Source organism: Anabrus simplex, chromosome 1 (assembly GCF_040414725.1).
Source record: "Anabrus simplex isolate iqAnaSimp1 chromosome 1, ASM4041472v1, whole genome shotgun sequence".
NCBI lineage: Eukaryota > Metazoa > Arthropoda > Insecta > Orthoptera > Tettigoniidae > Anabrus > Anabrus simplex.
In genome coordinates this window covers 223,020,326-223,044,192 of record NC_090265.1, presented here as the reverse complement: position 1 = coordinate 223,044,192, position 23,867 = coordinate 223,020,326, and the positions used below count along the sequence as shown (strand labels likewise).

Sequence of the window (23,867 nt, the reverse complement as noted above, 5' to 3'; positions counted from 1 at the left end):
ATGTTAGTATCATATGTATAACACAGGCACATGGTAAAAACCTCTCCCTCAAGAAAATCCATGCTCCTACAGCCCTGATGGGTGTGCACTGCCGAGTCACCGCTGCTCAGCTTAATTTTTTGCTATTTGCTTTACGTCGCACCGACACAGATATGTCTTACGGCGACGATGGGATAGGAAAGACCTGGAAATTGGAAGGAAGCGGCCGTGGCCTTATTTAAGGTACAACCCCGACATTTGCCTGGTGTGAAAATGGAAAACCACGGAAAACCATCTTCAGGGCTGCCGACAGTGGGGCTCGAACCCACTATCCCCCGATTACTGGATACTGGCCGCACTTAAGCGACTGCAGCTATCGAGCTCAGCTTAAAGACCGCCAAATTACGACGTGACTTGTGGTCAGACGGGCGAATCTTGTCGGGTGTTTTTCGTTACTTTCTAGAACATTGGCCACTATTTCACCGTCAAATATATCCTCAATTGTTCTCATATTGGCTGATTGGACCTCGAACCAACCCGCAGATCCAGGTAAAAGTCCCTGATCTTGCCAGGAATAGAACGCAGACTCCTGGCAAGAGGCAGGCTCGATCATGGTATAAGATACATTGAAACAATATGCATAAGAACAAAACAAGTGTATTACTACACTTTGAGCAATAATAATAATAATTTCGTGTGGCTATTTGTAGCCGAGTGCAGCCCTTGTAAGGCAGACCCTCCGATGAGGGTGGGCGGCATCTGCCATGTGTAAGTAACTGCGTGTTATTGTGGTGGAGGATAGTGTTATGTGTGGAGTGTGAGTTGCAGGGATGTTGGGAACAGTACAAACACCCAGCCCCCGGGCCATTGGAATTAACCAATTAAGGTTAAAATCCCCGACCCGGCCGGGAATCGAACCCGGGACCCTCTGAACCGAAGGCCAGTACGCTGACAATTCAGCCAACGAGTCGGACACTTTGAGCAATAACAATGCTAGATAAATCTATGGTAGAGTCCCTCAAAAATAGAATGAGCGCATGGCATTGTAAAACTTCGTCGCAAGTACACTTTTCTCATAAATAATTGAACCTATAGATATAATGTTTGCTATTGGTATCTGCAGGGTTTATATGTGCGTTGAAGGTGAATTATATTTTGATAATAAATAAAATAAACTTTAAAAAATATTCAATGCAAGGAATGTAGGATACCAAGTGCTCATTATTTTTTATTGAGTGACTATACGTATCTTACCAAACGTATTTTCGCGGTTCAATTTGGTTCACCTATTTATTAATATTATTCACATTATGTAACACGGTCCATTAAAACTGAAAAATCATTTCTATTTGTACGTGCAGTGAAGTGTGCTGGTACCGTCAGTATTCAATATTTTTTTGAGGTTAGTAATAATAACCGAGGTTGCTGTAGATGAAAATGCTTCCTGGACACCCGGACGGATCCATTGTGATCACGTGGCAAAAATGGATGCGCGACGAAATGTTCTCATAACCCCGATAGCGGGTATTTTTTTCTATGTATTCCTCTATGAGTTGCTAGGCAACTAATAATTGGTTGCCCAATGGCTGAATTTATACCCCAAAGGCTGCACCATCAGCTGTCATAGACAGCCTAGGTGTCACTGAAGAGGCGTACTGGAGAAATGAGGAGTGCGGTAGTTTCCCGTTACTTTCCAGACATCCCTTATTTTATGGGATCGTCCCTTACTTCCCTTAAGGGTCCCATTGTCCCAACAAAATACATATGGGGCGCAAATTATCCAATTTTTATTAATGGTCCCGTGTATTTTGAGATAGCGTGTTGTTAAGTAACGTGTAGCACGACCAAGTGTTGAAAAACTGCTGTCATACCCAAAGAGTAAAGAGAATAGACCCTTTAATGAAAAACCCGAATAAGACCTGAATTTTGAACTTCCTTGGTTGGTAGTACGTAATGATTTCATATGACGTGCAGTAAGTCGTTTTCGGTCTCTTTGTGGCGTGCATAAGTGTGGTTAGATGGTTTTATAAAAATATCAAAATGAAAATGTGCTTTTACTGATGAAATTAAAACTGAGTTTCCATTCCTGCAATTAGAACAGAAAAGAAAGAAATTATTTTTCACGTTATGTAAAAGTACTTTTTCAATCGACTATGGCGGCCGATCTGAGTTTGTGTAACACATTAATGTGAAAAAAAAAAAATAGAACAAGTAAAGAAAAAATTAAATATCATTATGTTTACTTGTAATAATATTAAAATGTTGACTCGATTAGTAATGCAATGGAAAATATTATATTGTTCAAACAATTATTACGCCATTAAATGGTTAAATGTTTTTTTGGTGTTCCTTTTGGTACGGACTGTAACAAAAAGGTACGACGATTATCTAGATGAAGCATAAACCAAGTATTTATGCTACTATATCATAACCTACTAATTTTAACAGAATACTTCTTTAAATCTACTATAAAATGGGGTATAGATGTGGTAATAAGGAATGTTTACACAAAATGTCTATTCGTGTCAACTTTTAATTTGTGTCCCGTATTTTGATTTTGGAAATCTGGTTACCTTACTATGACATGTCACTCCGCCAATCACACTGGAACGCTCCCACCAACTGGCCTACGAGAATTTTGTACAATTCAAACAGAACTGGCTGCATAAGGGGTCACAGTCGCTTTCATATTCTGAAAGCCGTGGATGAGACTGAGACTAAATGAAAGTAACAAATTAGTTCTAGCCCATATCAAAAGACTCACTCACAGGGATGAAACATTCTTCAATACTGTATAACCAGGTATATAACGGGATATACTTTTCTGGTTGTACAGTACTGAAGAATTATTCAAGAGGAATAGAATATAGTTATTTACAGTGCCTTCTAAATAGGAATGAACGACATTATAACTGAAATAGCGGAATTGCTAGGAGTCACAAATTTTTCCCTCATCACATAAATTGCTCCCTCCCTGCTTTGTAAGAGTTGGACTCTTCTGTGAGTGAATTATGTAGACTTAATATACGCAAAAACAAGTTATCACTTTACTGTATTTAAATACACCCACAGAACATAGAATATTACCTATTGATGATAAACTGTTTAAGAAAGAAGCTCAACTGTCTGTAAAGTCATCAACCTAGAGACTGGTTAAATCCTCAAATAGCACCACTAAATTTTATGCGTTTATAGGGAAGCCGAGAAAACCGAAAGTGGTGCCAAAAGAGGCATACTGGGCAAAACGATGAGTGAAGTAGTTTTTTACATTGCTTAGCTCACTGGGGTAGACAGTGCTACTGCAGCACGACTGTCTCTGTGGATAAGACATTTCCTAACACTCCAAATCAAGAGTTGTATTCCTAATGTCATTAGCACTTATCCAGTTCCACCCATACCTCAGCAGCTACCATACTGTCAGAACCATGAATGAGGCTGAGCCTTCCGTGGAAGTTACATTTTGATCTGCCTATACCAAGAGACATATAGAAAAATACTGCATCCGTCATTAAAATAGCGACTGGTGGATGAAATATAAAAAGAGTACGTTGTCTTGCAACAAAGATAGCCAAATTCCACACTCTATTGTACTAAATGGTTGGCAGTTTGAAAAGCTGTTAATACTCCCAAAATCAAAAGGATATTTTCAGTCTCCTTGGGTATTTTTTGCGGAGATAAGAATTTTGTGAGCTTTTCTTACAGATGCCACCAAGACCATTGATGATCTTCATACCGCGCTGATTGAGCAATGCCTCGTATTCCATAATGATCTTCCTATCCATTATCCTCTTTAAGACTGGTCACGCCTCCCAGACACATATGGATATGCAGTCCATCAGAACAACGTTCGTTGTGTTCATTTTCCTGTGCTAATGTGTGAAGAATAATGAACCTTACTGTAAACGCATTATACTGTAGGAGTGCCTAAATACTTCATGAAAATATACATTCCTAGAGTACGGTACGGTAAGGTTCATTCTAGGAAAATGAACACAATGGACATTGTTCTGATGGAATGCATGTCCATATGTGGCTGGGAGGCGTGACCAGTCTTGAGGACAATAATTGACAGGAAGAACACTATGAGATACGAGATATGTGACATCATGACTCGTCAATTTTCAAGTCAGTGCTCCTCAGTTCGTTAAATAAATAATGGTGTGTGGCCCCCTGAGGGTCTGGTGTAGGTCTTTCGAACTGACGCCTGATAGGCGACCTGCGCGGCTATGAAAATGAGATCCTAACTATCATGAATTCTAATGCTAACGAGGGCACATATACCCAGTCCCCGAACCACCGGAATTAACCAATGCAGGTTAAAATCGCCGTCTCAGCCGGGAATCAAAGTCAACACGCAAATCATTTAGTCATGGAGCCGGACCTCAGTTCACTGATATTTGTACTCATGCTTTATTCATGCCTGGAAATTCGGAACGTCATCCAGGTCAACTCCAAACACTTAGAAAGTGTTATTTTGATTCTTATCTGTCCACAGGCTATCAGTCATATTTCTCATAAGGAAACTGCAAACAATGTGTTCGTATCCGACTATATTTGGTCTACAGCCTTAATATTGCTTTATCCAAGAGAGACTCGTTGCTCTTAACCAAATGTTTAGAATTATGACTTACAGTTTTTAAAGCTCTTCATCTGGATTAGGTCGTTTCGTTGTTTCCTGTACGCATTGTACGTAGAACATGAGCGAGAATTATTAGACAGTTTGTTTGCTAGTGGTTTAACGTTGCTCTAACACATCGAAGGTTTCAACGACGCAGAGATGAGAAATGGCTAGGATTGGGAAGGAAGCAGCCGCGGCTTAAACTAAAATACAGCTCCAGCATTTCCCTGGTATAAAACCATGAAAAATATTCCTCAGAGATGGCCATGGTGGAATTCAAACCCATCACCTCCCGAATGCTATCCCCCTGAGGGTGGGGGCGATAAAATACACACGGTATTCCCTCCCTGTCGTAAGAGGCGACACAGGGGTTCTGAACTTTGGAGCGTGGGTTGGCGACTACGGGACCCTAAGCTGAGTCTTGGCATTGCTTCCACTTATTTGTATCAGGCTCCTCACCTTCATCGATAATATCCAACCTTCCTTGGTCAACTACTGTTTTTTTCCAACCCCAAAGCTATTAGAGAATTCGAGAGCTAGTGGGGGTTTTCATTTTCAAGTCCTTGTCTTCTTTGGCCGATATCTTCATTTTCAAAATGTTGGATCCCTTCCATTTTTTCTCCGTGATTAAACTTAGTGTTATACAGAGAATGGTTGCCTAGTTGTACTTCCACTTAAAACAATCATCACCAATAATCACTCACAGCCACGTGAACCGAACCACGCGGCTAATTTATTCGGTTAATATTAATTGCAGTTCAATAATGATTTGTCACATGGAGTCTAGTGGTTACCACGCCATGACTCATGGCTAGTGAAGCGGTGGGAAACACACTATTCTAGCTTGGGGATTCTTGTCTTTAAAGGCAGGGTTATTCAAAACATCCAACTTTAAAGAATTATGTGATAACTGTACCAGTTGCTGGTAAATGTACACAGGAGGAATGACATCGGAACTGGGCCATGAAGGAAAGAAATTGAAACAAACTCTCGTGGTCAAATTGAATTCTGTCGTCACAGTTGCAGAGGTTACGGCTCCGGTGGTGATTGTCACTGATTGGAGCCCACAGGACGTGACCAGCCTACGAGCTGCCATCAGCCAGAACTCTTTGAAAATGATTACATTACACAATCAACCTCTGGTAAATCGGACAATTGAAACACTTCTAACCTTTCTCTAGATTTTACGCCTGTCATTGAAATAGATATATTCTGCAAACAGAAATCATGATAATGAAAATATTAATGAGGGCAGGTCACTCTCCAGAAGTAGAAATCTCATTCCTAATTTTCGCTTGCTAACTGAGCGAGTTGCTGAGGTGGTAGGGCGCTGTATTTCTGAGCTCAAGTCGGAGAATTCGATATTCTCCAGTTAACGATCTATTATTGATATTTGAAACATATTCTGAATGTGGTGTGATTTAGAGATGGCAGCGGTCCGGGAATCTTTAACTGCAGCTTGAGCTCATTCCACATATGCGAGAGAATCATGTTTCATTGCAGAAAAAGCCGGAATGGTTGTGCAACACCGCTATGCCGGTACTTTAAAACTCGGATACCTAGAAACTGGGAGTTACTCTCCAGATAGGCCAGTGTTTGCGATGTCGTTAGTGGATGTAGAAGATTAGAAATCCTGCTCCAAAGTGGGTTGTGTGAAGAACATTCTTCATTGAAATATCACTGGGAAGCAAAGAACAGACGAAATCAAAACTAAATGAAAATCGTTATATTTTACGAGATGGTTAGTTTAAGTTTAGTTTGGGCAGTATTTTCTCAGATTGTGGATCGTTTGTCAAATAAGTATGTTGGATATGTTCAATGTAAGACGCTCCTGTAGGAAGCGATGAATGTAACAGGTATACTTCTAAAGACATTGCCGTTAATATTGCAGAAAAATTAGTGATGTCCTGGTGGACAAAATGTCTAGCGAAAAATACTTTTATAAGTCAGGTATTGATGTACAAGAGAAAAACGCGGTTATCTTCAGAAACCGCGGATGTCATCATCACGGCGCAAAACAAAGCCAGTATTTGAATTTAGAATCAGTATGCTTGTGTACTATTTCTGTTCATGTTTCGGTACCTAGGAGAACTGCTACGGATAGTAGTAAGATATTCATATAGAAGCAGATTTTAGATTTCTAAAAAATTATAATGTAACCAAAATGAAAACCTGTCTTCGACAGTGGACATTGCTAGTTGAAAAGTAATTGAACGTTTGCAAATGTATCTATTAATTTAGGTAATGTATTTGTAAATAAAGTTGCACATCCCGTGTTGTATACGTGCCAACTGTATAGAATCAGAGCAGGTGTTATAATATTTCTTTGGATGTATATATGTTCAGTCTTCAGCCCTAAGGCTGGTTGGATCCTCAACAGATCTGCCATCAGCTGTCATAGATGGCCTAGGCATCACTGAAGAGGAGTACTAGGGAAATGAGGAGTGAGGTAGTTTCCCGTTGCTTTCCTCACCGAGCCAGCCGTTGCTATTACATATCAGTATGCCAAGCCCACTGAAATGCATGCACCAACAGACCCTATGAGCAACATTTTCACACCATTCATAGCAGGGACTGATTGCAGAAGGAATGACATTACTAGCATGGCTCATACCTCAGTCACTTTCATATTGTCAAAGCCAAGGATAAGACAGAGACAGATCAATGAAAGCAACAAAATTGCTCTAGCCTATACCAGAAGACATAGTGCACTGTAAACACTAGGTCCTGCCAGCAAAGGCATAATATTTCCTTATAAACCATTTATTGTATAATTGTAGATGAGAGATGTATTTTGGCGTCAATGGTTTTAGCTTTCCCAAAATTAAGCAGAGGGACAGATTTTCTGCATGAACAATAGTTTTGTCTAACATCAACACAGCCAATCTCGTTGCGAAACTATGAGTCGTATTTAAATAGCGAAGGGGAATTACGACGCATAGGATGAAGAGCGTTAAAAATTTCAACAAGATTCGTCAACATAAACGCATTCTGCGGAAACAGTACTAATGTACAGTACGTTGGATTTTATTTTTAAAAGTTTTCAGATCTTGTTGGCTGATTGCATTAACACTGGGCACAAGACTGTTATTTTCGAAAAATTTCTCACTACAATCCATAGAAGAAACTTCAAGAATGAAGAAGTATCTTCTACATTAAAAGAGTATAATTTTATGAAATCTCTGTAGTATCATTTTGCCTCAGTTCTCCATTGCCGAGTTTAGAAGCCGTTCACTGTAATCAGAGTATAGAACCCTTTAATTATTCTGTAGTTAAAAAATACTTTTGGCCGAAAAGTACAATATTTGAAACTTGACTGAACAGAGCTAGGGATCAGCCTATAGATAAACTTCTTCTGCCTCTGAAGTTTGAACTCGTTTGAAGTTGTTAAAACCTCGTGTAGCTAATTTGACTTTCACTTTCAGTTTCCTGTCATTTATATGTAAATTTCTAATTTCGTTTCCTAAGTGCATCCCTTCACTTCTGTTTCAACTCATTTTGACACACCAGTAAACTCAAATCGTAATTTAGAATTCCCTTGTTTACTTCAAACTTCACACAGTTTTTTTTTACGCAGATATGTCTTCCTGCGTCGATGAGATAGGAAAGGGCTAGGAGTGGCCCTAATTAAGGTGCAGTTTCCACATTTGTCTGGTGTGAGAATGGGAAACAACAGAAAACAATATTCAGGGCTGCCTACAGTGGGGTTCGAACCCACTTTCCACCGAATGAAAGCTGTTAGCTACGAGACTCAAACCACGCAGCCTAGTAATATGGCGGCGACGCGTGTTCGTCGGCTACGATTCCTGCAGCACAATGGCAACTCCTGGACAATTCTACCTTCAAAGCAAGAGGTAGGACATATTTCACTCACACGCCAGTAGATGGTGCTAATGTGCCATTTGGGGAAAATGACTTTTTCACTTCACTGAATGAGAGGAATTTTATCGAAAAAGAACCATACTGTACATATGTATGCATGTATATCAATCATACATCTGTAATGGAAATACCTACACGAAGAGATCACCATCAACACTTGTTAGATGTCATTCTCCAATCTCAGCGATAAAAGTTCCATATCGTGCTTATAGGTGAAGGCAGTAGCTTTTATACGTCAGAATGGTGAAGATTAAATTTTAATCAAAAATACATTTTCCAGTAAGCAGTTGCTCACCATTGTACTGTTCTTGTAACCTATATCTAGTGGCAGTTTCAGTCTTCCAAACGTTCCCGTTTCCTCTGAGGAAGGCAAAGAAATAAACAGTTGGGTGTACTTTGAAATAATAGATGAAGAATGTGGCACAATCAATTCTTTGAAAGAAACTCATTTTTCTTATAAACGTACAAAACATCATAGACCTGAGAGGTGTGTTATATATGTAATGTAAATGGAAGGTAACAACGTATATCTAGTGCCAATTTCAGCGGCTGAAACGGTGTCGTTTTCTCAGTATCACTGTGAAAGACAAACAGAATAGAGGTTATATATATATGGATTATATGTCCTATATTTGTCAAGTATGTACAGTTTTAATGTTTTGTTGCCATTGATGCTTTCACCGCCCGTACTTATAGACATGATATAGGCTTTTGGGCTTATGCCGTGTCAAGAAATTAAGGTGAAATTCTTTACGTTTCGCAGAGAACTGTGCACGAGCGTGGGCAGTCGAGATTTTCTTCTGATGACGCAGAGCACAGTTCTCTGCGAAACGTATAGAATTTCAACTTATTTTCTTGACAAGGCATAAGCCCAAAAGCCTACATCATGTCTTATTTTTATGTTGTTTATCGTCATAAGTTCGTTTCATATGTTTATGAGGAGACTGCGAAGAATAACACAAAATTTTGTTTATAATCGCAAGTGTAATTCACTTTGAAGAACGAGATTTTAGAATTAATACCTTTCTTTCATCCTTATTTAATTTTGTGTTTTTGTAGCTCAGTGCATCACATTATTTCTTACGATCATTGCATCATATTGAGGATAGTGTATATTTCTCTGAATACGTATAATTGAATCTCCTCCATTAAACAACAATTTGTTGTTTGTTTGTTTGTTTGTTTGTTCGTTTGCTGGGTATTCAACACGAAGGCTGGTTTGATCCTCTACAGCTCCACCAAAAACCGTCATAAATAGCCTAGGTGTCACTGAAGAGGCATACTAGGGAAGTGAGGAGTGAGGTAGTTTCCCGTTGCCTTCCTCACTGAGCCAGAAGTTGCTATTGCATATCAGTCTGCCAAGCCCACTGAAATGCATGCACCAACCAACCCTCTGAGTGATATTTTCACACCATTCATAACAGGGATTGGCTGAATAGGGAATGGCATTACTAGCATCACTCATACCTCGGTCACTTTCATATTGTCAAAGCCAAGTGTAAGACTGAGACAGGTCAATGAAAGTAACAAATTTATTCTAGCCCGTGCCAGAAGACATAGTGCACTGTAAACACCACATCTCGCCAGCAAAGGCATAAACAACAATGATCAAATATTTTTGTTTCCTTTTCCTTCTGTTTACACATTCACAAGTTCGATTTAGACGTTTGTCTATGCCGTTACAAAGGATAATACGCAACTGATTGTTTGTGGCATCGTATGCAATTATTTTTCAAGAACAGGGAGTAGAATTGTGTTTTAGGAATTTTTTGAGAATGTAGATCATTATACGAGATAGTCTGTATTAGTTGTGTTCCAGTTCTTAGTGCTTGAAGTGAACTCATTTCAAACACGCCGCCTTTACATTGCCCTTCGGGCGGGTGACTCACTCACGACCCACATTTGGAAGTGCGACTCCCGCCAATTGCTAATGCTTCCCTGTGTATTGACCAGAGTTTCAGCTGTTTTTGACATTCTTTGGTGTTAAAATATTAGTTGCAACACAGGTTGCGTTTTCATTTATATTGAAGGAATCTAAACCGTACTGGAGAGACAGGGTTTTAGCCCTTTAGAAGCGCTGGATTTCTGCTCAGCCTGACGGTCTGCTGATTATTGTTGTTGCACGTTGCAACAACACAGGTTTTCTATAAGTCTGGGAAGATGCCAATCATGGCCTAAATTAAGGTACAGTCCCTTGCATGAAAGTGAAAATCCATAGGAAACTAGCTTCCGGACAGCGGGATTTTAACTCATCCCCCGAATGCAAGCTTACAGCTATACGACACATGCCGCGTAGCCAACTCGCCGGATGGGCTGCAGGTTATTGGAATGTTACGTAGACAGCATGATGAATTACTTGTTCAAGTTAGGTACCACTCACAGCATACAGCTGATTGGTTGACAACTTGGAAGCAGAGTGAAAATCGCTGCAATTCTCGAATCAGAATTTAAATCTCTGGACGCCGTGAGGCCTCCAGGTGAATGTAAACTTGTACTTCGATGTAACTGTTGATATCGTGATACTAGCCTTGCGACCTTCAGTTTTACGTGAAATAAGAGCCATAGGAAAGTGACTTTTCTTTCAAAAATCCCTCATGAAATGGTTTGGATGGCTGAATGCATAGTGTAACTAGACATATTGTGACATTGAAAGTGGAGATTGAAGTGGGGCCGGCAAGAGACGACAATGTCGGTGGAGTGGCGACAATTTATTGGGAAGGGCAGGAGTGAGAGGAACAATAGCGTCAGTATATCGTTGAGCCTCGCGATATGAATCCCCTGGAAGTATCTGCATAATAATGGAAAGATCTGGAAGTGAAAACTACCAGAATCTCCCACTCACCTATATAAAGAGCAAAGCCAATGACAGCCTCGTCAATCTCGAGCGAGTCAGTCTTGAGTGAGTCAGTCTGGAGTGCTTCAATTACGAGTGAACATAAACAGTTACGAAACGGTTTCGAGTTCTTGACCAGTCATCCATCGGGAGTAAGCCCATTGGACGGCTACGCTGTATTAATAGTGAAATGAAGTATTCTTGACCAAAGCTGCACTGAGAAAGATATGCTGGAGAAGAGGATTTTGACGCAAGACTGTGAGTAAAAGTGAAAACTGAGTCGAGTGGAAAAATTAAACGCGAGTGAAGCCTGTTGAATAATCACAACGCCTACATCCTGGAAATCAAATGCCTTATAGAAGAAATAAAGAAATGATTACTTATGCTTATCTTAAATCATGATAATGATTTGATCAGTCGTAAAGAGAGATTCCTGGATCCTAGTAAAGTAAGAAATAAACTGAGAGATTAGAATATTTAAAGTGGTGTCGGGTTCCACAAAAATATCCTGCAGCAAACCGTTGGACTGGATTGTGCACGGTAAGGGTTTGTCATGAAGTGAACGGCAGCAAGCTTTGAAAATGACAACAAATATAGTTTCAATTCGTACGATACCAGTAAGAATCACAGACCACAACTGCTGCCGACATTGTCGTAGCAAGGTACAAGCTCTTTCTCATATCTTGGAAGCTTCCTCTCAGGATGATCTACTACGGATGCAAGACACCAGAAAACTGAAACACAAAATTATAAGTTCCATTGCTCAGGCCTTCAAACACGCCGGATACACTATTCATGAGGAGGTGCATGGTTTCTCAGGTAATGGGAGATCCCGAAGGGTAGACAAGATAGCATTCAAGAAATCAACAAGTGTCTTCATTATTGATCCTACCTTTCCGTTCGAGTCCAACAACCAGAGAAATGTGAAGAAAAAAAGATGCTATAAAAGCGTACCATTCGTTTCAATCGCCAGAAGTATGACATTCCAAACATCAAAGTGTCGGCGTAAGAGGAACTACAATGAAGAACTTCGTCACGTTCTGACAATGTTTTAATGTAGATTTCTCTATGATCCAGACTGTAGCCCTGACAGCTTTGAAAGAAACACTGTCATTATTCCACAATCATTATATTATTACCATCTATACTCAAAGTATACAGAATTTGTTTCTATAACCGTTTAGAGCTCTACTGTGTAAGTTCTTGTGAAAGTAACTTAAATGGACGCGGTATACTTAGTCATTTCTGGTAGTGTCCTTCTGGGCGAAGTGTTTACTCGTCTTGAAAACAAGTGTTATATACATTTGTCTAGTACATTCAGTGGATAATAAAACACGCTACTTCTCTGTGTTGTAATTTTTGTTTTAAGAACCTTGCTAACCCACCACGATATAAAGAACTAGTGGATTCTTGGGAAATAGCCTCAGTTTATCGAGAATGTTTATTGACATTCCATTGATGCGAGAAATCAGACGCAAGCCAATTTCATTTGAATACGCTGTAATCACCGAGGGAACTGGGCGGCTAAGGGCCAAGCTGATTCCAAGCATGCAAATATCAGGCGATCACTTGGTTCTTCCTCCCGCTCGACTGTCCCAGGGCCTTCATCCGGCTCTTACATTGAAAATTAGAACAAGCTTTAACTCAGTATATTGTTATTGCACCTGCGAAAACTGCTATGTGATAATTTTGTGTGTGAAATACTGACCCGCAGCGCATGAGAATTCATTGACATCACTTCATTGACATCACTCGCACAATATTGCATCTTAAATGACAGAATCTTTCCGGTCAAAGTTCTAAGCTGAAATATTTCACACAGCGGCTCTTACAGGCACAACGGAGATATAGAACCCAGAAATTGAATTCATAAGAATGTAATCTTTTTTGAACTGAAATTAAAACTCTGAATTTTCATTTTAGGCATCAACCATGGAAATCAGGTCAGTGATTATCGCACAACTTATGTTTATTTATTTTAAAAAATATGCGACATAGAGGAACAATGTTATTTTTGTCAGGTCCTAGAATTATGAATTGAAGAATTAACCCTTTCCCAAGGTTATTACATACCAAACTCCGGTAATTTTGTATTTGTTACAGATTTAATTAAATTAATTAAATGTGTACCTTAAGTGGCTTTTTAGTATAATACGTCCGTGTTTCCATATTATACATTTCACATCGCTCCGGAAAAGACATGACGTGTTATGTTATGAGCCTTCAGTAAAGACTTCTAAGTTTATAAAGCGTCCTTTTCGTTCTATTATAAACTCTAGAGGAGGAAATTTGATGTCTCCCTATTTCACTATAGTATCTAACCTATGATCGTGCCTTATTCGCAGGAGTATGTTCCTCTGACAGGCACTTACTGTCTTTAATAACGGTATCTTCCTCGTAAGCCTGCCCCCACATTTAATAACCTGCGGCAAGAAGAAATTTACAAATTGAGATTTCTTAATCAAATTTGTTCTATGCAGTTTTTTGTGTGAGAAGTTTTCATCATACTTCATTAGCTCTTGGGATATGCAATATCCAGAGCGGACAGCAGACTGCACTGCACGGTAATCCATCCCTGCACGTGCGTTTGCTGTGTCTTGACCAAATCTGACGGTACACTCGATGACTTAATACAGTTTCTGAAATTTAGACAGGACGGGATCTCTATAGAGCTAGTAGATTTGTTACAAATGACTGGAGTTCAGGATTAATGAGAAATGAGGAATCTTGTGAAAGAAGAAACGGATTTTACAGCGATAGAGGAAGATTATGATGAAAATTTATGATGATGAAGAGAGAGAGAGAATAATTTATTTGCAAAATACGTTTTCCTGAGTTTACAGACTGACAAGTGAGGATAATGTGAATAATAAAGAGGTAGTACTTATATATGTATAACTGTTAAATTCACATTTTTTGTGAGTGGTGGAAGCCACTCCTTAAGTATTACACATTATAATCTAAAGAGACCACACTTTTTAAAATAATTTCAACGAACCACGGGTGACATCTTGTATTTCAGGAAACCAGACTGCTTCTAAAACTTTATATCAAAGTCCTGACACATTTTTTCCAGAAATTGTAAATGTAATATCATACTCAGACACTACCATGCTGTCATCTGCCCAGAAGTCGTGTATGCCACCGAGTGCATGAACCTTAACAATAAAGGTCTAGCTGAAAAACTAGAGATCAAAGAAGGAAAGATTCTCAGGAAGAAAATAGGGCCAGTCAAAATAGAGGATGAATACAGAAGGCGGCACAATCAGGAGCTCTATAACTACACAGAAAATGTCACGGACGTGGCCAGGAAGGGACGTCTGACCTTTTATGGTCACATATCAAGGATGAATTCTTCCGAGGTGACTAATTGTATTCTATCCTACCGGCAGAAAAGAAAGACCCGTGGCTAACGGAAGTGGTAAAGATCTTCAGGGAAAAAAAATCCTAAGAAAAACAGCTCGATTTGTTCTGGGTGATTTCCGACAAAAGAGTAGCGTTACAAAAATGTTGCAAAGTTTGGGCTGGGAAGACTTGGGAGAAATGAGACGAGCTGCTCGACTAAAGGCTATGTTCCAAGTTGTCAGTAGAGAGATGGCGTGGAATGACATCAATTGACGAATAAGTTTTAGTGGTGTCTTTAAAAGTAGGGGTTTTTTTGCTATTTTTCTTTACGTCGCACCGGGACAGATAGATTTTATGGCGACGATGGAATAGGAAAGGCCTAGGAAGTGGAAGGAAACGGCTGTGGCCTTAGTTAAGGTACAGCCCCGGCATTTGCCTGGTGAGAAAATAGGAAACCACGGAAAACCATTTTCAGGGCTGCCTACAGTGGGGCTCGAATCCACTATCTCCCGATTACTGGATACTGGCCGCACTTAAGCTACTGCAGCTATCGAGTAGGAACGATCACAATATGAAGATAAAGTTGGAATTCAAGAGGACAGACTGGGGCACATATTCGTTTATAGAAAGGGGAATTAGGGATTGGAATAACTTACCAAGGGAGATGTTCAATAAATTTCCAATTTCTTTGCAATCATTTAAGAAAAGTCTAGGAGAAAAACAGATAGGGAATCTGCCACCTGGGCGACTGCCTTAAATGCAGATCAGAAGTGATTGATTGAACTAGGAATAGTTAAAAGTGACTTCAGAGACCGTTCACCACAAAGAATTATTCTGAGACAAAGGGGGTTCTAGGATGATGCGCCCCGTAAGAAGACAGGTGCTTCTGGACAAAGAGAGAAGGAGCAACACTTAAAACATTTATACCATTGGAGTTAATAAAGGTAACCGAACATGCGCACAAACTTTCATTACAGAGGACATGGAACTTGTTATAAAACACCACCCACTTCTGCCAGCGTTCGTAACAGTTTTAGAAACAGCCCTGTAGTTCATCTTTGGTCACTTACCGCAGAGAGCGTGTCGCATTTATCCTCACCTCTTTGGTCGAGCAGAGGCAGTTATCTGCTGGAGAATACGAAGGATGATGGACAAGCATGTTATACTCTGCGGGGAATTCGTTCAGATGGAGCGATTGGTGTACTGGGGTGTTGTAGAAATGGAGAGTCCAAAGCAGTTTTTGCCACAAGAGAGGTCCGTTTCATTGTAGTGCATAACGGACACGCCAAAAAGGGCAGCATACTGGTGAGACCAGTTACAGTATCTAGCAAGCTCGTAGTTCGGGGGTGAAGAATGAGGGTTACCTGCGTTGCTTGTGAAACCTAGCAAAATGAGTGTGCTGCAAAAACATTAGCACATTACCTCAGTATCATGCGCCTTAGTTGCTGCACGAAAATTGAGCCAGGTGGTCGCGTTAACAAGCCAACTACAACAATTAGAAGAGTAATTCTCGTTTGTGATGAGGAAGCCAAGACGTAAGACTACAAGTGTCAATAATAAAGGCAAAGGGGAGAGGAGAGATAGTGAGCGGGACATTGCACTATTATGAGTAGAGAGAGAATACTGGGAAATGGATTGCATAATGGAGGACAATTTCAACGAATTTATCATTCTGATAGACTGTTACAGCGATGAAGAGGAAATTCAAACTGTAGGCAGTGATGAAATTGACACAAAGCGTGATCTTATCACAGGGAATGCTCGGGTAATAGCGAGGGCTCTACGAGAGTCGTTATGTACCAGGATCAGAAAGTTGTATCCAGTTCTGGAGTATATATTACAACAGTACAGCAGAACGTATTTTATTTCAGGTATTATTATTATTATCATTATTATTATTATTATTGACACATATTGAAGATAGAAGATAATCCTTCAGTGAAAATGTTATGTACAGTCAATTTACTCACCATATATTATTCCACATCTACGTTATTCCGCTGTAAGGCACGAGACATAACTAATACTTCTGAGCCTACTACCTTTCTACCTGACCGCCCCGAGCAGTTCGCTCCTGTTGGGTCTCCTAAGTGACAATTCTATCTTCAAAATTGAATTCGAAATACAATATACCAGTCCCTTGATAATGAACAACCTTTCATAAACATTATTTCCTTACGCCAGGGATCATAGGCTATTTTCCACGCAGACAAGGTAGAGACGTTGACTACACTAAAGGGCGAGTTTTAAAAAAATGCTATTTATTCGGGGCGTAGACCTAAGAAGATCTTTTGCCCCTAAAGGGCGAAGGTTACTTTTTGACTCGAGTAAGAAAGGAAAGTAGAGGAAAGAAGTAAGGGAAGATATCGGCATTATTTCTTCTTGGCTGTATGGTAAACATTCAGAGCACTCATGATGACAATAAACTGAACGAACTTACAGTCCGCGTTAATGTATGGTTGAACCGATATGATGGGAGGAAGGATTTGAGGTCACAGCACGCTTGCAATTGAACTAATATTACAGTCTGATCAATTTTACAGCCAGCATATTTGTGAATACACAACTCGAGTGTCAACACCTCTCCTTAAGAAGGGAAAGAAAGAGATTAGTTCATTTAGTATAAGCTTCGTTCATCAAAGTAAATTAGAAGTGAAGCTCTTTTAATGCGACATTATGGAGCTTGTCATTTCTTATTTTACTCACATCGACTAAGCGAACCCGATGAATGAAATCTTCTAGAAGCCGTTCCTTTAAAGCAATGGAGGAAAACATTGAAGAATATGCCAAGCAACGTGGCTATGGTACGGTAAAGCATGACCTTGCAGTTTGATGCGACTTTGGACATCTACTGTGTTCTTACACTGAATACGTACCACTCGCATGGAATTTCATTTCAAAATATCTAGCTGGACTTCGAATCGATCCTTGAGAACTTGGTGACGATGTGGTACAGCTATCACGCCCCCACTAGGCAATGGCAATGGTGCAGGGAAAGCATCTCTGTCTACTACCTGGTGCCCCCGAGTTGGTTCCTAGTTTATTCGTGAATTCGTGCATACGTGAACATTTATCCTCATGATTTCACTTCATATTCTGTATGTATGCCAATGAATATGCTGAGTAAGGTATTCCCCTGACCACAAGTCACTGCAATAGTTATGGAATGAGTAGCTGTCATCTTGGAAGGCTTAAGACCCTTCAAATTGTAAATGAGCCGCTGTTTAAGATAATAAGTGACCTACTTACCTAACTATTGAATATAGGCTACATGAACAAATATAAACGTATATCTCTACTATAGACTTTCAGCTTATTTTCGTATGGTACTATTATATGCAACAACATCTGTGAAGGAATTTACATGTGACATTACTCTTCCCAATAGTAAGCCATCTATAGTCTAGTATACAAATGCAGTTTTTCTAATAAAAAATCCTTAGCTCTATAGTTATACACTTGTATAGTTATACATCGAATAAAACCTGTATAAGCGTTCCATACTTTTCTTACTAGTAAACGTGGTGTACGCTTGTTTTACTATACTGTACGTATACACTGTTCCAAGCCGTAGGAATCTCTTCCTGCAGTTCACTGACATAGTTTTTTCACGTTCATCGCCTTTGTGATTGCTCTCGCTGGTTATCTGTATATAAATCTGAATCTTATCGGTTGAAATATGTGACTATCGAGTCATGTACAGAATTTCAAGCCGTATCTAAGACCGTTAATAAAATTAATGTTAAAGATTAATTGAGTGTGAAAATATTAATATAATGGAAAGTTACGTCAAATAAACAATCTTTATTGCATGGAACTTATCATGCCATAACTCCAATTTTATCTTCCTTATGTTTGTAATTTTTTAACTGTTGGTAAATAAATATTTCGGCTCAATGTAGATACGTATGATTTTTAATTTGAGTGATAAAAATCAGTATGTGTGCTTTTTACAATCATGTTCAGAAATTTGTATGTGCAGGCACGAAAATGTCAGTCGCTGGGCATCGTCTTTACTATTGACTTTACATGAGGGGTCAAAGCAAGGCAAATCGTCGTCGGATATGGAAGTTATTTTTAAAAATCTCAAGTCTTTATCTCGCTTAGTTAATTTATGACAGGAAGAACGTCTCATTTGTTTAGATTTCACGCGTGAGTCCGCTGGCAAGCTGATTTGCCAGTAGGAATATCCCTAGCAGAAATCTCCAGACTGTCGTATGTAGTGCAGTGTTCAATTTATAAGTAGCATAATATTGACTAAATAAAAATCAGTCATAACTGTACAATTATTGAGGACAAGTGGATTGTACTTTTGTAGTCTGTGCAGTTCTTGAGTGCGTGGGAATTCTTAGTTCAAAGAACAAAGACAGAAGGGTGCACAATGGATCCTCAAATTAAGGAGAAACGTTCCTTAATAATAATTATGTCACTGATAATAATTACTAACCTCATTCCGTGCTCATGTCCTAGTGCTGTGAGAACTTGAAGTTCGCAAGATATAGAATAATGTCTAGGATATTCCATCAAGTCATTTCTGACTGTGTTAATGACAATTTGAATACACTCCTTTGCAAGTCGATATTTAATTTTAAAACTCCTGCTATCTAGGAGAAATGGGTCCTTCCACCTCTTAAAGTGTTTTATTTTATGAACATTTCTAGTGTCGATAACCTCTAAATATCTTATATGTTAAAAATATCGTGGAGATCATCATTCTTTCAGTATGCGTTGAAGGATAAGTCGGATATTTCACCACGTTTATATTACTGCAGACAGTAAATATCACTAAAATAAACTAACCACACGTTGTTTCTTTTCTGGTCACTCGCTGCTATACAAAGCTTATACAAAGGCCCTGGCCTCTAGGCTATAAGCAATTCAGTGAATAACTAGAACAGATGTATACACAGGAGGCTTATACGCGGTTTATTCTTCGTCTTCTTTTCTTCATGGGGCCTCTAAATATTAGTTCCTAATTAGCGCCGACCTCTAAGATCTTTTGATACCATGTTTTTTCTTCATTCCCACCTAGATATTTCTCCCTTCACAAAGCTGCAGGTTGTTCGTATAGGGTCTTCTTGGATTTTTTCTCTCTCTTCATCTGGTAGTCCTAGAGTGGAGAGTCTGATTCTACCTAGCGCCTCACATTCGAAAAGTATGTGTTCAGCTGATTCCTCTGCTTCATTGCATTTTCTACATATATTGCCTCCTATTACTCCAATACTATGTAGGTGATTTTCAGATGCCAGTGTCCTGTCAACAGTCATACTAACCATCTTATATTTTCTCTGCTGAGTTTCAACAGTTCTTTAATATGCTTCTTGTTTGGTCTTTTTATCAGTTACTTTGCAAGCCTGCATCCTGGAGTATTTTTCCAGTTCTCCATTTGTTTCTTTTGTACTCATTTTCCTATGCAGTGTCGGGCTTGTCCATAGAAATTCCCGCATACAGGTTCTAAGCCTACAAAATGTGTTTCTGCTCTTTTCCTGGCAAGTTTATCTGCCTTTTAATTTCCTTCTATACCTGCATGCCCTAGTACCCATATTATTTTGACAATGTTGTACTTTGAGAGCTTCAGGAGAAGTAAGTGGCAATACCAGACAATTCTGGATATTATCTGGACTGCTTCTAATGCCTTAATGGCCGCTTGGATGTCCGTAAAAATGAGAATGTTCTTATTCCTATAGTTCATTTTCAGATTTTCTTCAAGACATGTGATAGCTATCACTTCCGCTTGAAAGACTGTAGTGTGTTTGTCCAGGCTCATCTGGATTGATCTCTCAGGTCTTCCTCTGTTGATCCCTCCTCCTGTGCCATCCCCAGTCTTTGAGCCATCAGTCCACCACATTACATCTTCTTTTTCAGTATTCCATTTGTTGATATCCCAGTCTTATTTTTTTAATATCTGGGTCTCAAATGGCTTTTCATAGTTGTACTTTGGTATCATATGATCAGAAGGCATGTGTAGAACTTCCTCTGTTATTACTCTGTTAATTTTACAGTGTCCTAGATTGGGTCTTTGTGCATTCCAGCACTCTGATTGTGACAATTTATATGAACTCATTCTAGGGTGTCCTTTTATGAAATTGCATAGTGATGGGAGATCTAGTAAAGTATTTAAGGCTTCTGTCGGCGTACTCTTAGTCATGGCTATGCATGCCATAACTGCATAGGCTATCCAATCTACTACTGACGTTTCCTTGGCTTACTTTCTGCCACCAGATGATTGCAGCATAGGCCATCAACGGTCTAATGATCATTGTATATATCCACATTACCACTGATGGTCTTAGGCCCCATGTCTTCCCGACGATTCTTTTAGATGCATACAGCAAGTTCTTGGCCCGGGTTATACGCGGTTTATTAGTAACAAATTGCACATAAATCACACACCGTTTATTAGTAAGACTGAAGGTAATTTCATTAATTATAAGCGTCTGGAACTAACTAAGTGATTAAATAATCCTCAATCTGAAACTGACAGTTTAGCCTCTACTCTTTCTGCACTTCTATCTTACAATTACTACGCATTAAGAATTAACATAATCTCCTAAATCTCCTTCCCCTCCTCCTATCCCCTATGTCTGCCTCCATTATTTTTCTTGTTAACAATCCTCTTGCAGTTACATCACAGGGCGCCACCCAGTTCACGCACTCTACTTCATTCATCATGTTCATTCCTAAGCTTGTACTGTATTTCCTAATTGTTAGTGCCCTCCTATTATTTTTCGCGTGTTTCTAGAAGAAAGTTTTTTCGCCATTTTCTTGTCTTTAGGACGTGGTGAAATTTAACCCGAGAACAGATAGATTTCTTGTGCTCATCTTGAGATATCTAGATGTTATTGAGTTAGTTTTGAATGGAAGTGAAAAGGGGCAAGAATGGTGAAGGAAAGCCAAGTCTATCACAAACAGATTACAGTAGATGGAGGATCCAATATGTCAAGTGAAAATTGAAAAGGTTTGCGCAGGGCAAGCTGACTTAGAAAGCAACATCAGAACAGTCTATGGAGGAATTAACTTATCGAAATAAAAATATACAATAACATATATGTTGAGGCTACAGTCCGAAGGCTGGTTGAATCCTCAACAGCTCCACCATCAGTTGTTGTAGACAACGTGGATGTCACTGAAGAAGTATACTAGGGAAATGAGGAGTGAGTTAGTTTCCCGTTATATTCTTTACCGAACCAGAATGTGCTATTACATATAGGTGCGCCAAGCCCATTGTAATGTATTCGCCAACGAACCCCATGAAGGACACGTCTTCAGCATTCATAACAGGAACTGGTTTCGTAAGAAATAGCATTACTAACAATGCTCATACTTCGGCCACTTTGTCAACGGTGAGACTGAGATAAGTCAACAACGGGAACAAATTTGTTCTAGCCCATGCGAGAAGACATAGTGCACTGTGAACACAAAGTCTCACCTAATATGGATCTGGGAATAATAATAATAATAATAATAATAATAATAATAATAATAATAATAATAATAATAATAATAATAATATCATCTCGGTACGTACTGAATTAATTTAATTTGAGTTGATAACTTCTGGTGTAATAAATTAAAGAGTTTTCAATTGTAGCACGCAAATGGAATGTATTCAGAATTCTTAAAATCAAAAGAAGAAAATGTGTAAACAAATTTAATTTTAAAAAGAAAAATACTTAACGTATTGTTATTCTTAAGATTAATGTGAGAAAGTTCCTTTGCTGTGGGAAGATAGTTTCCAGTCTTCCAGTCGTTTCTACACCTGAAAAACGTAGGGAATGTATTTGAATGAAGACTGAAACCACTAATATCCTTGCCCTAGTACTTCCCAACCTCCACGAGGAATAAGAAAAAAGTGAATGATCCAAAATTTGAATTAACCAAGAATTAATATTTTAACGAAAATATAGTACGGTACCGGTACAGTGTAAATACGTAACATTTAATAATTCATTGTAATGGATTATTATTACAGTATTAGGCCTATATATTCTACCGTATTAAGTCGCACCAACACAGATACCGGTAGGTCTTATGGCGACGATGGGACAGGAAAGTGCTAGGAGTGGAAAGGAAGCAGCCGTGGTCTTAATTAAGGTACAGTCCCAGCATTTTCCTCGTGTGAAAATGGGAAACCACGGAAATCCATCTTCAGGGCTGTCGACAGTGGGATTCAAACCCACTATCTCCCGGATGCAAGCTCACAGCTGCGCGTCCCTAACCGCACGGTCAACTCGCCCGGTAAGAGAAACTTCAAGGGAAATAAACGTTTATTCGAATTATTCAATTTTGGAATGATCAAATAGCGAATTAACCAGAGCCCACTGTATATATACAACAAAATAGAAATATATTTACAGTATAACACAATTCACTTACGAAGTGGAATCTTATTAGGTTATGTAGACGAGGAACTGTTCCATTTCCTTGTGTACTTTCATATTTCTTTAATTTAAAATATGGCAGCTGACACTCACTTGACGTAGGTGGAGGGAAATGTAATAAGTGTGACTCTGTCTTTATTGAAATGAGTCAATTCTGTGATTTCAACAAAAATAACTAATTTCTTCTGAAAATATTAGGGGACTAAGCTTACCTGCTGTTCTTGAAGAAATTGCGCGAGGGTGTGCGCTCCATAAACCGTGCAAAACACTGAACTAGTAGGAAGCTCATTATTAAAGTGATCTTAACAAGGTTAATCTCCTCACCACGGTGAGGATTTAAGAAGGCAGATTATCAGGTTTAGGTAGCTGTAACGTGGTTAGCGCGCTCTTTCTGCGGCTGGGATTCCCCGCGGGCGAATGAGCGAGTGACGTCATTATCACGCCGCACTGCACCGACCTCTGCAATAGTTTTAGTGAACTAATCAAGAGAGATGTCATTTCCATAACGGGACAAGTTTGAAATTCATGATCTTGTTAACATCAGCAGTTATTCTAGAACCTTGTTTTCCTCAAATGTCAATAGACAAGAGAGGAATGGATGAAGCAAGAGGGGAAACAATCCAATATACTGAATTAATTCATAACCGTGTTACAATCCACAGATTAGTATTGTAGCTTCTCCCCCGGCAGGCCTGGGTTCTATTCACGGCTCTGTCATTAACTTCACCTTCAACTGGTATTATAGGATGTGAGAAAGCTGCCAAACATCCCCAGGGCCATTCTCTCCCCTTCCAGGGTTCTACTGATTGTATAGTCGGATTTTTGAAGG

General features: G+C 39.3%; 1 protein-coding gene across 1 annotated transcript in view; it reads right to left on the bottom strand.

Moving 5' to 3' along the window:
• Positions 1 to 23,867, bottom strand: part of LOC136864225 (neuropeptide CCHamide-2) — a 495,148-nt gene that overhangs the window by 276,449 nt on the left and 194,832 nt on the right. The gene's annotated exons all lie outside the window — the stretch shown is intronic.